The 13,446-nt window shown below is 39.3% G+C and overlaps 17 non-coding genes across 17 annotated transcripts; all 17 read left to right on the top strand.

Moving 5' to 3' along the window:
- The first annotated feature begins 4,212 nt into the window (after positions 1 to 4,212).
- Positions 4,213 to 4,330, top strand: LOC139126753 (5S ribosomal RNA). The gene has a single exon (XR_011550748.1). It is a non-coding gene; the product is annotated as a 5S ribosomal RNA (ribosomal RNA).
- A 431-nt stretch (positions 4,331 to 4,761) lies between these two features.
- LOC139126712 (5S ribosomal RNA) lies at positions 4,762 to 4,880 on the top strand. Its single transcript, XR_011550706.1, has one exon. It is a non-coding gene; the product is annotated as a 5S ribosomal RNA (ribosomal RNA).
- Positions 4,881 to 5,305: 425 nt separating this feature from the next.
- LOC139126778 (5S ribosomal RNA) lies at positions 5,306 to 5,424 on the top strand. The gene has a single exon (XR_011550770.1). It is a non-coding gene; the product is annotated as a 5S ribosomal RNA (ribosomal RNA).
- A 430-nt stretch (positions 5,425 to 5,854) lies between these two features.
- LOC139126790 (5S ribosomal RNA) lies at positions 5,855 to 5,973 on the top strand. Its single transcript, XR_011550781.1, has one exon. It is a non-coding gene; the product is annotated as a 5S ribosomal RNA (ribosomal RNA).
- Positions 5,974 to 6,404: 431 nt separating this feature from the next.
- On the top strand, positions 6,405 to 6,523 carry LOC139126802 (5S ribosomal RNA). The gene has a single exon (XR_011550792.1). It is a non-coding gene; the product is annotated as a 5S ribosomal RNA (ribosomal RNA).
- A 430-nt stretch (positions 6,524 to 6,953) lies between these two features.
- LOC139126755 (5S ribosomal RNA) lies at positions 6,954 to 7,071 on the top strand. Its single transcript, XR_011550750.1, has one exon. It is a non-coding gene; the product is annotated as a 5S ribosomal RNA (ribosomal RNA).
- A 428-nt stretch (positions 7,072 to 7,499) lies between these two features.
- LOC139126813 (5S ribosomal RNA) lies at positions 7,500 to 7,618 on the top strand. Its single transcript, XR_011550803.1, has one exon. It is a non-coding gene; the product is annotated as a 5S ribosomal RNA (ribosomal RNA).
- A 432-nt stretch (positions 7,619 to 8,050) lies between these two features.
- Positions 8,051 to 8,169, top strand: LOC139126719 (5S ribosomal RNA). The gene has a single exon (XR_011550712.1). It is a non-coding gene; the product is annotated as a 5S ribosomal RNA (ribosomal RNA).
- Positions 8,170 to 8,597: 428 nt separating this feature from the next.
- On the top strand, positions 8,598 to 8,716 carry LOC139126731 (5S ribosomal RNA). Its single transcript, XR_011550724.1, has one exon. It is a non-coding gene; the product is annotated as a 5S ribosomal RNA (ribosomal RNA).
- Positions 8,717 to 9,145: 429 nt separating this feature from the next.
- LOC139126742 (5S ribosomal RNA) lies at positions 9,146 to 9,264 on the top strand. Its single transcript, XR_011550737.1, has one exon. It is a non-coding gene; the product is annotated as a 5S ribosomal RNA (ribosomal RNA).
- A 430-nt stretch (positions 9,265 to 9,694) lies between these two features.
- Positions 9,695 to 9,813, top strand: LOC139126754 (5S ribosomal RNA). Its single transcript, XR_011550749.1, has one exon. It is a non-coding gene; the product is annotated as a 5S ribosomal RNA (ribosomal RNA).
- A 427-nt stretch (positions 9,814 to 10,240) lies between these two features.
- On the top strand, positions 10,241 to 10,359 carry LOC139126766 (5S ribosomal RNA). The gene has a single exon (XR_011550761.1). It is a non-coding gene; the product is annotated as a 5S ribosomal RNA (ribosomal RNA).
- Positions 10,360 to 10,827: 468 nt separating this feature from the next.
- On the top strand, positions 10,828 to 10,948 carry LOC139126768 (5S ribosomal RNA). Its single transcript, XR_011550762.1, has one exon. It is a non-coding gene; the product is annotated as a 5S ribosomal RNA (ribosomal RNA).
- Positions 10,949 to 11,378: 430 nt separating this feature from the next.
- LOC139126761 (5S ribosomal RNA) lies at positions 11,379 to 11,496 on the top strand. Its single transcript, XR_011550756.1, has one exon. It is a non-coding gene; the product is annotated as a 5S ribosomal RNA (ribosomal RNA).
- Positions 11,497 to 11,927: 431 nt separating this feature from the next.
- LOC139126773 (5S ribosomal RNA) lies at positions 11,928 to 12,046 on the top strand. The gene has a single exon (XR_011550765.1). It is a non-coding gene; the product is annotated as a 5S ribosomal RNA (ribosomal RNA).
- A 429-nt stretch (positions 12,047 to 12,475) lies between these two features.
- On the top strand, positions 12,476 to 12,594 carry LOC139126774 (5S ribosomal RNA). The gene has a single exon (XR_011550766.1). It is a non-coding gene; the product is annotated as a 5S ribosomal RNA (ribosomal RNA).
- Positions 12,595 to 13,024: 430 nt separating this feature from the next.
- Positions 13,025 to 13,143, top strand: LOC139126775 (5S ribosomal RNA). Its single transcript, XR_011550767.1, has one exon. It is a non-coding gene; the product is annotated as a 5S ribosomal RNA (ribosomal RNA).
- Positions 13,144 to 13,446: the final 303 nt, after the last annotated feature.

Below are 13,446 nucleotides of genomic sequence, written 5' to 3' on the forward strand. Positions count from 1 at the left end.
AAAGGGACTCTCTTCACCTGTGTTCCAAACGGTGAATTATAGTAGGTAGTTAAAAGAACGGATGTATCTTACGGCAATGTGCGAGGAAGTAACCCTCGGCGACGCTTCATAGGAAACCATAGCAACAAAGTTGAAATTTTTGAGTTTTGAGTTTAGTCTGTTTCTGTGTTGTTGTTGTTCTTCCAAACGAAAGTTAAACAATTTTACTTTTGAAGATATAATACCAACCATCTTTGCAGAACGTCTCCATTAATTACTCTCGCTCTGTTAAAGACGAAACCGTAAGATTTAATCGTCTTGGAGAGTTGGCACCGGTCTGAATTGGATGAACGAACCGAAATCCCAGTGACAGATTGTGAAATGCAGAATGTTTCACGTGCTAGCCTACAGTACAGAATAAGATTGAACTTCGATAGAATTCCACAGGCGGTCGCTGCACTCACTTTCTCTGAACTTAAATTTTAAAGGGAAAGGACACAACATAGAAACTACTAAAATTAAGTATGTCTCAGCTCTGCTGTTACCTTGGAATAAAGCTAACGTTGCGAGAGGAATGGATTATTGAGACGGTAGTCTATCAAGTGTATCAAGAATAGGGTCAATTGAAAAGCGTCACATCACATTTTAAGCAATGTTTGAGTCCTCTCTTCCTTCCTTCTCGACAGCGTATAACCCTAAGCAGGTGTCGATTACATTAATTGACAGCATGTGATGCCATATTGCTTATACCGTCGTCAAGGAATTTATATGCAACATGGCGTTGACAGCCTTGCAACAAGTCACCGCATTGCATAGTTTAAATGAAACTTCGACAGCGAGTTACCTGTCCGTATAATGAAAGTTTAGAGTACATGTTTTATTTATTTATTTATTTATTATTTATTTATTTATTATTTATTTATTTATTTATTTGTTTATTTTCAGATTTCTATTTTCAGACTAAGCGGTGTAGGACCGCAGCAATAACTGGAAATTATCACTGTTTTACACAACCAAATTCAGTCGTGACCGTATGTCATATGACTGTGCGCTCTCTGTCCCTACCTCCCACCCTCCCTCCCTCCTCCCCAGGCGCGCCTCTCTCTCTCTCCCTCTCTCTCTCTCTCTCTCTCTCTCTCTCTCTCTCTCTGGATTGAAAGTTTGTATCGAATGATATCCTAATATCACACGGCGTCTTTCATGATTTAGGGGTGCCCATAGCATGAAATAAAGAACATTGTAGTCAGTTTGAAAATTTGTTCTAATGTAATCTGATCCTGCCATTCTTCTTTACTGAGCAAAATGTTACCCAAGTTGAGTAGAAAAGTTCGCGCTCATGTTAAAAGAAACTGCGAGGCTATCCTAAGATAAACTAAAAACTTTGGATTTAAATATCCATTTTATGTTCTAGTAAACATAAGTATTATATTACATACATAAACATGTTCTAGTACACATCTTTCAGATAAAGACTCATAATATACGATATCAATTTACCCGGACAATGACGTCGGCGACCAAAATTACTCGCTTTCATTTCAAGGCCTGACCTCTTTCTTCGACAAAGTAGTGTTTTTGAACAAAGCGTCATCTGTGCAAAGTCAATAAAGAAAACCTTGACAATTATTCTGTTTGATATATACTCAATGAATGGTGGCATTTTGAGGCTTGCTTTAAACAATGGAAGCGGTAACTTTGTTTTTATTTTGTTACCGTTTCAGGAAAAATGGCCAACAAGTTGCTTTTCTCAGCTATCGGCCTCCTCGCCGTAATTTCTTTTCACGTAGTGAGAGCTACAGATGGCGACAATGGCGCCAAGAAGCCTTGGTTCATGGCCAACAGTTTATTCGACTCAGCTGACGCCGGCCAGAATGCTTGCTCCCAGCCATGCGGTTGCTGTGATGAAGAATGCCTCCTGCTTTGCTACGAAGCTGTTCTTCAGCTGAACAATGGATTAGCTCCGTCAAATGGCAAACCCAATGCAGTGTATAAAAGGGGGCGCTACGTCTGCCCTGGACCTTGCAACTGTTGTACCATTGGCTGTCTTGCAGATTGTCCACCGAGCGAATGGCCGAAAAAATACTGGGGCAAGTCACGTGGCTAGGTTTTTCATCAAATTATAGCGCTTACAAGCATGAGTCAAGCTCGTCTTTTGAGGAAACTATTTGAATTATCTTTTCTCCATGAAATTTTAATCACAGTTGCTCAAGATTATAAAAGACATACGTAAGAAGCCTAGTAAATAAATTATAAACATTAAGTACTAGCAAAATATCTCAGTGTATATTATTTACTTTCTGGGATAAAAATTGAGTTTGTGATATTTTTCAATATTTCTGAACCGAGAAGCACTTTTTAAATCTTGAATATTTTTATAACTTAAATGTTTACAGTAGAATGCAAGCTTATGTGATACATTAATCGTATAAAAAGGATAGAATAATTACCCACTTATTTCCAAAGAGTGAAATATGTTGTTGGATATTTTGCCGCATCATGGATAAATTTTGTATCACTCCTTTGCTTCGCATAATGGATCCAATAACCCCCTCCCATTCGGTGCAATTACAGTAAATTTGCCCTATCCATTCATACATTGCCGGATGCAAACAATTGAAAACCGGGAAAATTTCCAAGACCATCTTGTTACATTAGTAAATTTGACCTCATACTCATATGCTAAATTGATATTATTTTTGTCGCGTGCCTATTATTTGAACTATGTTACTTACTTTTGCTATTGGACAGTTTACCAGACAAGTCTCCTAATCAGTTATACATTCCAGTTATCTGTATTCTTTTACACAAAAGGAGTATCCGAGATGTACTGTTTTAGTCAAATAAACTGTTCGCTGTTGGTAAACCACACAAAAGAAGTGTCCGCTGCCTCTTTATCAATATAATCGAGAAAAATAAAATGAAGCTAGTACCTGGGGTTCACTTGAAAGAAAATTGACACATGGAAAAATATCACAGTATTATAGTAGTACGCCTCTTTCCGATGTAGCGAAGTAGATTCAAGCCAACGAACTGTGAGAAAATCTGTCGAATTGGGGCTAATGAAAAGCACACAGAGAGACAATGCATTTAAACTTGTCAGAGACCAACATTGAATTGCACAAAATGAAATGACAAAAACACACTAAATATTTGAATTAAACAGTAAAAATCTACATCTCACAATGATATACTTGATGAAGTGGTTATTCACAATGAATTCCATACGACAATCTCTTCAAGAGTATGACCATCCCTTGTACAAAGCGCTCATGCTGATGAGACAGAAAAGAATGATCGATTGATTTCAGCAGCAATCCGCCCATACCGTATCACGCTTGAGCTGGCGACACTGGCTCAACACTAGTCCACTTTGGAAGCACAGCAACACACCTTAAAAACGCTCGACAGAGCCGTGCCAAATTGGTACAGTGATGTTCAATCTAGGTTTTGACTTAGGATCCGATGCGCTTCAGGGACAGATTTTTGGACGCTCAGATTTTACAATTCTCTTCTGGTTTCAGTGTCGCCCCTGGGGTTCTTTTTACAGCTCTTTGATCATGGTCGTACACAATTTATATACAATTTAAATTCAAACAAGTGAAAAATGAATTCTTCTCCAGATAGGAATAAACTTTGTTGACACTCAACCTACCAAAATGTAATCACACTGGTATTTCAAGGGTTACAGAGTGTTCAAACTGAATGAGCTGTGCAAACACTGAATAGCTACACTATCAATGGAGGCAGTCAGTAGTCTTGCATGCTATCTTCATGCAAAACATACACTAGCGCCGACGGTACGGATATCATGATCGCTCAGTACTAATGAATTAACAAGAGAACGGAGACAGACAGACAGACAGCCAGAGAGACAGTGAATAAAACATATACAAAGAGGAACTAAAGATACTTTGTGGGTGCAGGGACAGTGCTTGAATGCAGTACTAAAATTCTTATTTCATTGGTAGTAACAATTTATAGTACATCCTGAACAAACATAACAAATATGATTATCTTCACCAGGACTTGAACTATAGCAGTATAGACTGCTGCATCGAGCTGCGAGCATCAGTAGGTTACACCGATTGTTGATCACAGCGGCATTTTAACATTCTGAACAGAAATATGCAAAATTCAAGGGTTTTCAAGGCTTTTCAACAGTCGTTACCCACGATGACAGAGGGCGCTCTTGCAAGACAATACACTCGAACTCGTCAAATAACTTATACGATCGCCTACGACCATACCACGTAGAACACACCGGTTCTCGTCCGATCACCGAAGTTAAGCTACGTTGGGCGTGGTTAGTACTTGGATGGGTGACCGCCTGGAATACCACGTGTTGTAGGCTTCATTCATTTTATTTTTTTCTGACTTAAATATATTTAAATTTTACAAATATTTAAATTTTACTTGAATCCCACCCAACTTCAATCCCATAAGCCTCCAAATTGAGTTTGGAGTCCGCGTGTGTCGCTCAAATTTTACTTGAGAAAATCTATTGCCAGAGTTGCACGACAAAATAGTCATATTTTGGTCCATTTCTACGACCATACCAATTTTATTTTTTATACTTCCAACATGTATTCAACCCCATAATATCCAAAGCGTTGGATTTATTATGTACAGGTAGGTGCCATATGAAGGTCCAACAAGAGTGTGGCAGAAATGAATGAAAACAATATGAAAAATCCATCACTCTTTCGTCAAGTCTGAGGTCCGAGTCGCTTCTTGACGCGGTGGTGGCTTCATTTAAGATGGGCTCAAATAACTTATACGATCGCCTACGACCATACCACGTAGAACACACCGGTTCTCGTCCGATCACCGAAGTTAAGCTACGTTGGGCGTGGTTAGTACTTGGATGGGTGACCGCCTGGGAATACCACGTGTTGTAGGCTTCATTCATTTTATTTTTTTCTGACTTAAATATATTTAAATTTTACAAATATTTAAATTTTACTTGAATCCCACCCACTTCAATCCCATAAGCCTCCAAATTGAGTTTGGAGTCCGCGTGTGTCGCTCAAATTTTACTTGAGAAAATCTATTGCCAGAGTTGCACGACAAAATAGTCATATTGGTCCATTTCTACGACCATACCAATTTTATTTTTATACTTCCAACATTATTCAACCCCATAATATCCAAAGCGTTGGATTTATTATGTACAGGTAGGTGCCATATGAAGGTCCAACAAGAGTGTGGCAGAAATGAATGAAAACAATATAAAAATCCATCACTCTTTCGTCAAGTCTGAGGTCCGAGTCGCTTCTTGACGCGGTGGTGGCTTCATTTAAGATGGGCTCAAATAACTTATACGATCGCCTACGACCATACCACGTAGAACACACCGGTTCTCGTCCGATCACCGAAGTTAAGCTACGTTGGGCGTGGTTAGTACTTGGATGGGTGACCGCCTGGGAATACCACGTGTTGTAGGCTTCATTCATTTTATTTTTTTCTGACTTAAATATATTTAAATTTTACAAATATTTAAATTTTACTTGAATCCCACCCAACTTCAATCCCATAAGCCTCCAAATTGAGTTTGGAGTCCGCGTGTGTCGCTCAAATTTTACTTGAGAAAATCTATTGCCAGAGTTGCACGACAAAATAGTCATATTTGGTCCATTTCTACGACCATACCAATTTTATTTTTTATACTTCCAACATGTATTCAACCCCATAATATCCAAAGCGTTGGATTTATTATGTACAGGTAGGTGCCATATGAAGGTCCAACAAGAGTGTGGCAGAAATGAATGAAAACAATATGAAAAATCCATCACTCTTTCGTCAAGTCTGAGGTCCGAGTCGCTTCTTGACGCGGTGGTGGCTTCATTTAAGATGGGCTCAAATAACTTATACGATCGCCTACGACCATACCACGTAGAACACACCGGTTCTCGTCCGATCACCGAAGTTAAGCTACGTTGGGCGTGGTTAGTACTTGGATGGGTGACCGCCTGGGAATACCACGTGTTGTAGGCTTCATTCATTTTATTTTTTTCTGACTTAAATATATTTAAATTTTACAAATATTTAAATTTTTACTTGAATCCCACCCAACTTCAATCCCATAAGCCTCCAAATTGAGTTTGGAGTCCGCGTGTGTCGCTCAAATTTTACTTGAGAAAATCTATTGCCAGAGTTGCACGACAAAATAGTCATATTTGGTCCATTTCTACGACCATACCAATTTTATTTTTTATACTTCCAACATGTATTCAACCCCATAATATCCAAAGCGTTGGATTTATTATGTACAGGTAGGTGCCATATGAAGGTCCAACAAGAGTGTGGCAGAAATGAATGAAAACAATATGAAAAATCCATCACTCTTTCGTCAAGTCTGAGGTCCGAGTCGCTTCTTGACGCGGTGGTGGCTTCATTTAAGATGGGCTCAAATAACTTATACGATCGCCTACGACCATACCACGTAGAACACACCGGTTCTCGTCCGATCACCGAAGTTAAGCTACGTTGGGCGTGGTTAGTACTTGGATGGGTGACCGCCTGGGAATACCACGTGTTGTAGGCTTCATTCATTTTATTTTTTTCTGACTTAAATATATTTAAATTTTACAAATATTTAAATTTTACTTGAATCCCACCCAACTTCAATCCCATAAGCCTCCAAATTGAGTTTGGAGTCCGCGTGTGTCGCTCAAATTTTACTTGAGAAAATCTATTGCCAGAGTTGCACGACAAAATAGTCATATTTGGTCCATTTCTACGACCATACCAATTTTATTTTTTATACTTCCAACATGTATTCAACCCCATAATATCCAAAGCGTTGGATTTATTATGTACAGGTAGGTGCCATATGAAGGTCCAACAAGAGTGTGGCAGAAATGAATGAAAACAATATGAAAAATCCATCACTCTTTCGTCAAGTCTGAGGTCCGAGTCGCTTCTTGACGCGGTGGTGGCTTCATTTAAGATGGGCTCAAATAACTTATACGATCGCCTACGACCATACCACGTAGAACACACCGGTTCTCGTCCGATCACCGAAGTTAAGCTACGTTGGGCGTGGTTAGTACTTGGATGGGTGACCGCCTGGAATACCACGTGTTGTAGGCTTCATTCATTTTATTTTTTTCTGACTTAAATATATTTAAATTTTACAATATTTAAATTTTACTTGAATCCCACCCAACTTCAATCCCATAAGCCTCCAAATTGAGTTTGGAGTCCGCGTGTGTCGCTCAAATTTTACTTGAGAAAATCTATTGCCAGAGTTGCACGACAAAATAGTCATATTTGGTCCATTCTACGACCATACCAATTTTATTTTTTATACTTCCAACATGTATTCAACCCCATAATATCCAAAGCGTTGGATTTATTATGTACAGGTAGGTGCCATATGAAGGTCCAACAAGAGTGTGGCAGAAATGAATGAAAACAATATGAAAAATCCATCACTCTTTCGTCAAGTCTGAGGTCCGAGTCGCTTCTTGACGCGGTGGTGGCTTCATTTAAGATGGGCTCAAATAACTTATACGATCGCCTACGACCATACCACGTAGAACACACCGGTTCTCGTCCGATCACCGAAGTTAAGCTACGTTGGGCGTGGTTAGTACTTGGATGGGTGACCGCCTGGGAATACCACGTGTTGTAGGCTTCATTCATTTTATTTTTTCTGACTTAAATATATTTAAATTTTACAAATATTTAAATTTTACTTGAATCCCACCCAACTTCAATCCCATAAGCCTCCAAATTGAGTTTGGAGTCCCCGCGTGTGTCGCTCAAATTTTACTTGAGAAAATCTATTGCCAGAGTTGCACGACAAAATAGTCATATTTGGTCCATTTCTACGACCATACCAATTTTATTTTTTATACTTCCAACATGTATTCAACCCCATAATATCCAAAGCGTTGGATTTATTATGTACAGGTAGGTGCCATATGAAGGTCCAACAAGAGTGTGGCAGAAATGAATGAAAACAATATGAAAAATCCATCACTCTTTCGTCAAGTCTGAGGTCCGAGTCGCTTCTTGACGCGGTGGTGGCTTCATTTAAGATGGGCCTCAAATAACTTATACGATCGCCTACGACCATACCACGTAGAACACACCGGTTCTCGTCCGATCACCGAAGTTAAGCTACGTTGGGCGTGGTTAGTACTTGGATGGGTGACCGCCTGGGAATACCACGTGTTGTAGGCTTCATTCATTTTATTTTTTTCTGACTTAAATATATTTAAATTTTACAAATATTTAAATTTTACTTGAATCCCACCCAACTTCAATCCCATAAGCCTCCAATTGAGTTTGGAGTCCGCGTGTGTCGCTCAAATTTTACTTGAGAAAATCTATTGCCAGAGTTGCACGACAAAATAGTCATATTTGGTCCATTTCTACGACCATACCAATTTTATTTTTTATACTTCCAACATGTATTCAACCCCATAATATCCAAAGCGTTGATTTATTATGTACAGGTAGGTGCCATATGAAGGTCCAACAAGAGTGTGGCAGAAATGAATGAAAACAATATGAAAAATCCATCACTCTTTCGTCAAGTCTGAGGTCCGAGTCGCTTCTTGACGCGGTGGTGGCTTCATTTAAGATGGGCTCAAATAACTTATACGATCGCCTACGACCATACCACGTAGAACACACCGGTTCTCGTCCGATCACCGAAGTTAAGCTACGTTGGGCGTGGTTAGTACTTGGATGGGTGACCGCCTGGGAATACCACGTGTTGTAGGCTTCATTCATTTTATTTTTTTCTGACTTAAATATATTTAAATTTTACAAATATTTAAATTTTACTTGAATCCCACCCAACTTCAATCCCATAAGCCTCCAAATTGAGTTTGGAGTCCGCGTGTGTCGCTCAATTTTACTTGAGAAAATCTATTGCCAGAGTTGCACGACAAAATAGTCATATTTGGTCCATTTCTACGACCATACCAATTTTATTTTTTATACTTCCAACATGTATTCAACCCCATAATATCCAAAGCGTTGGATTTATTATGTACAGGTAGGTGCCATATGAAGGTCCAACAAGAGTGTGGCAGAAATGAATGAAAACAATATGAAAAATCCATCACTCTTTCGTCAAGTCTGAGGTCCGAGTCGCTTCTTGACGCGGTGGTGGCTTCATTTAAGATGGGCTCAAATAACTTATACGATCGCCTACGACCATACCACGTAGAACACACCGGTTCTCGTCCGATCACCGAAGTTAAGCTACGTTGGGCGTGGTTAGTACTTGGATGGGTGACCGCCTGGGAATACCACGTGTTGTAGGCTTCATTCATTTTATTTTTTTCTGACTTAAATATATTTAAATTTTACAAATATTTAAATTTTACTTGAATCCCACCCAACTTCAATCCCATAAGCCTCCAAATTGAGTTTGGAGTCCGCGTGTGTCGCTCAAATTTTACTTGAGAAAATCTATTGCCAGAGTTGCACGACAAAATAGTCATATTTGGTCCATTTCTACGACCATACCAATTTTATTTTTTATACTTCCAACATGTATTCAACCCCATAATATCCAAAGCGTTGGATTTATTATGTACAGGTAGGTGCCATATGAAGGTCCAACAAGAGTGTGGCAGAAATGAATGAAAACAATATGAAAAATCCATCACTCTTTCGTCAAGTCTGAGGTCCGAGTCGCTTCTTGACGCGGTGGTGGCTTCATTTAAGATGGGCTCAAATAACTTATACGATCGCCTACGACCATACCACGTAGAACACACCGGTTCTCGTCCGATCACCGAAGTTAAGCTACGTTGGGCGTGGTTAGTACTTGGATGGGTGACCGCCTGGGAATACCACGTGTTGTAGGCTTCATTCATTTTATTTTTTTCTGACTTAAATATATTTAAATTTTACAATATTTAAATTTTACTTGAATCCCACCCAACTTCAATCCCATAAGCCTCCAAATTGAGTTTGGAGTCCGCGTGTGTCGCTCAAATTTTACTTGAGAAAATCTATTGCCAGAGTTGCACGACAAAATAGTCATATTTGGTCCATTTCTACGACCATACCATTTTATTTTTTATACTTCCAACATGTATTCAACCCCATAATATCCAAAGCGTTGGATTTATTATGTACAGGTAGGTGCCATATGAAGGTCCAACAAGGTGTGGCAGAAATGAATGAAAACAATATGAAAAATCCATCACTCTTTCGTCAAGTCTGAGGTCCGAGTCGCTTCTTGACGCGGTGGTGGCTTCATTTAAGATGGGCTCAAATAACTTATACGATCGCCTACGACCATACCACGTAGAACACACCGGTTCTCGTCCGATCACCGAAGTTAAGCTACGTTGGGCGTGGTTAGTACTTGGATGGGTGACCGCCTGGGAATACCACGTGTTGTAGGCTTCATTCATTTTATTTTTTCTGACTTAAATATATTTAAATTTTACAAATATTTAAAATTTTACTTGAATCCCACCCAACTTCAATCCCATAAGCCTCCAAATTGAGTTTGGAGTCCGCGTGTGTCGCTCAAATTTTACTTGAGAAAATCTATTGCCAGAGTTGCACGACAAAATAGTCATATTTGGTCCATTTCTACGACCATACCAATTTTATTTTTTATACTTCCAACATGTATTCAACCCCATAATATCCAAAGCGTTGGATTTATTATGTACAGGTAGGTGCCATATGAAGGTCCAACAAGAGTGTGGCAGAAATGAATGAAAACAATATGAAAAATCCATCACTCTTTCGTCAAGTCTGAGGTCCGAGTCGCTTCTTGACGCGGTGGTGGCTTCATTTAAGATGGGCTCAAATAACTTATACGATCGCCTACGACTCCACTTTACTCAAAAACTTATACGATACGCCTACGACCATACCACGTAGAACACACCGGTTCTCGTCCGATTCACCGAAGTTAAGCTACGTTGGGCGTGGTTTAGTACTTGGATGGGTGACCGCCTGGGAATACCACGTGTTGTAGGCTTCATTCATTTTATTTTTTTCTGACTTAAATATATTTAAATTTTACAAATATTTAAATTTTACTTGAATCCCACCCAACTTCAATCCCATAAGCCTCCAAATTGAGTTTGGAGTCCGCGTGTGTCGCTCAAATTTTACTTGAGAAAATCTATTGCCAGAGTTGCACGACAAAATAGTCATATTTGGTCCATTTCTACGACCATACCAATTTTATTTTTTATACTTCCAACATGTATTCAACCCCATAATATCCAAAGCGTTGGATTTATTATGTACAGGTAGGTGCCATATGAAGGTCCAACAAGAGTGTGGCAGAAATGAATGAAAACAATATGAAAAATCCATCACTCTTTCGTCAAGTCTGAGGTCCGAGTCGCTTCTTGACGCGGTGGTGGCTTCATTTAAGATGGGCTCAAATAACTTATACGATCGCCTACGACCATACCACGTAGAACACACCGGTCTCGTCCGATCACCGAAGTTAAGCTACGTTGGGCGTGGTTAGTACTTGGATGGGTGACCGCCTGGGAATACCACGTGTTGTAGGCTTCATTCATTTTATTTTTTTTCTGACTTAAATATATTTAAATTTTACAAATATTTAAATTTTACTTGAATCCCACCCAACTTCAATCCCATAAGCCTCCAAATTGAGTTTGGAGTCCGCGTGTGTCGCTCAAATTTTACTTGAGAAAATCTATTGCCAGAGTTGCACGACAAAATAGTCATATTTGGTCCATTTCTACGACCATACCAATTTTATTTTTTATACTTCCAACATGTATTCAACCCCATAATATCCAAAGCGTTGGATTTATTATGTACAGGTAGGTGCCATATGAAGGTCCAACAAGAGTGTGGCAGAAATGAATGAAAACAATATGAAAAATCCATCACTCTTTCGTCAAGTCTGAGGTCCGAGTCGCTTCTTGACGCGGTGGTGGCTTCATTTAAGATGGGCTCAAATAACTTATACGATCGCCTACGACCATACCACGTAGAACACACCGGTTCTCGTCCGATCACCGAAGTTAAGCTACGTTGGGCGTGGTTAGTACTTGGATGGGTGACCGCCTGGGAATACCACGTGTTGTAGGCTTCATTCATTTTATTTTTTTCTGACTTAAATATATTTAAATTTTACAAATATTTAAATTTTACTTGAATCCCACCCAACTTCAATCCCATAAGCCTCCAAATTGAGTTTGGAGTCCGCGTGTGTCGCTCAAATTTTACTTGAGAAAATCTATTGCCAGAGTTGCACGACAAATAGTCATATTTGGTCCATTTCTACGACCATACCAATTTTATTTTTTATACTTCCAACATGTATTCAACCCCATAATATCCAAAGCGTTGGATTTATTATGTACAGGTAGGTGCCATATGAAGGTCCAACAAGAGTGTGGCAGAAATGAATGAAAACAATATGAAAAATCCATCACTCTTTCGTCAAGTCTGAGGTCCGAGTCGCTTCTTGACGCGGTGGTGGCTTCATTTAAGATGGGCTCAAATAACTTATACGATCGCCTACGACCATACCACGTAGAACACACCGGTTCTCGTCCGATCACCGAAGTTAAGCTACGTTGGGCGTGGTTAGTACTTGGATGGGTGACCGCCTGGGAATACCACGTGTTGTAGGCTTCATTCATTTTATTTTTTTCTGACTTAAATATATTTAAATTTTACAAATATTTAAATTTTACTTGAATCCCACCCAACTTCAATCCCATAAGCCTCCAAATTGAGTTTTGAGTCCGCGTGTGTCGCTCAAATTTTACTTGAGAAAATCTATTGCCAGAGTTGCACGACAAAATAGTCATATTTGGTCCATTTCTACGACCATACCAATTTTATTTTTTATACTTCCAACATGTATTCAACCCCATAATATCCAAAGCGTTGGATTTATTATGTACAGGTAGGTGCCATATGAAGGTCCAACAAGAGTGTGGCAGAAATGAATGAAAACAATATGAAAAATCCATCACTCTTTCGTCAAGTCTGAGGTCCGAGTCGCTTCTTGACGCGGTGGTGGCTTCATTTAAGATGGGCTCAAATAACTTATACGATCGCCTACGACCATACCACGTAGAACACACCGGTTCTCGTCCGATCACCGAAGTTAAGCTACGTTGGGCGTGGTTAGTACTTGGATGGGTGACCGCCTGGGAATACCACGTGTTGTAGGCTTCATTCATTTTATTTTTTTCTGACTTAAATATATTTAAATTTTACAAATATTTAAATTTTACTTGAATCCCACCCAACTTCAATCCCATAAGCCTCCAAATTGAGTTTGGAGTCCGCGTGTGTCGCTCAAATTTTACTTGAGAAAATCTATTGCCAGAGTTGCACGACAAAATAGTCATATTTGGTCCATTTCTACGACCATACCAATTTTATTTTTTATACTTCCAACATGTATTCAACCCCATAATATCCAAAGCGTTGGATTTATTATGTACAGGTAGGTGCCATATGAAGGTCCAACAA

This window comes from Ptychodera flava, unplaced genomic scaffold (genome assembly GCF_041260155.1).
Source record: "Ptychodera flava strain L36383 unplaced genomic scaffold, AS_Pfla_20210202 Scaffold_127__1_contigs__length_168366_pilon, whole genome shotgun sequence".
Taxonomy (NCBI): domain Eukaryota; kingdom Metazoa; phylum Hemichordata; class Enteropneusta; family Ptychoderidae; genus Ptychodera; species Ptychodera flava.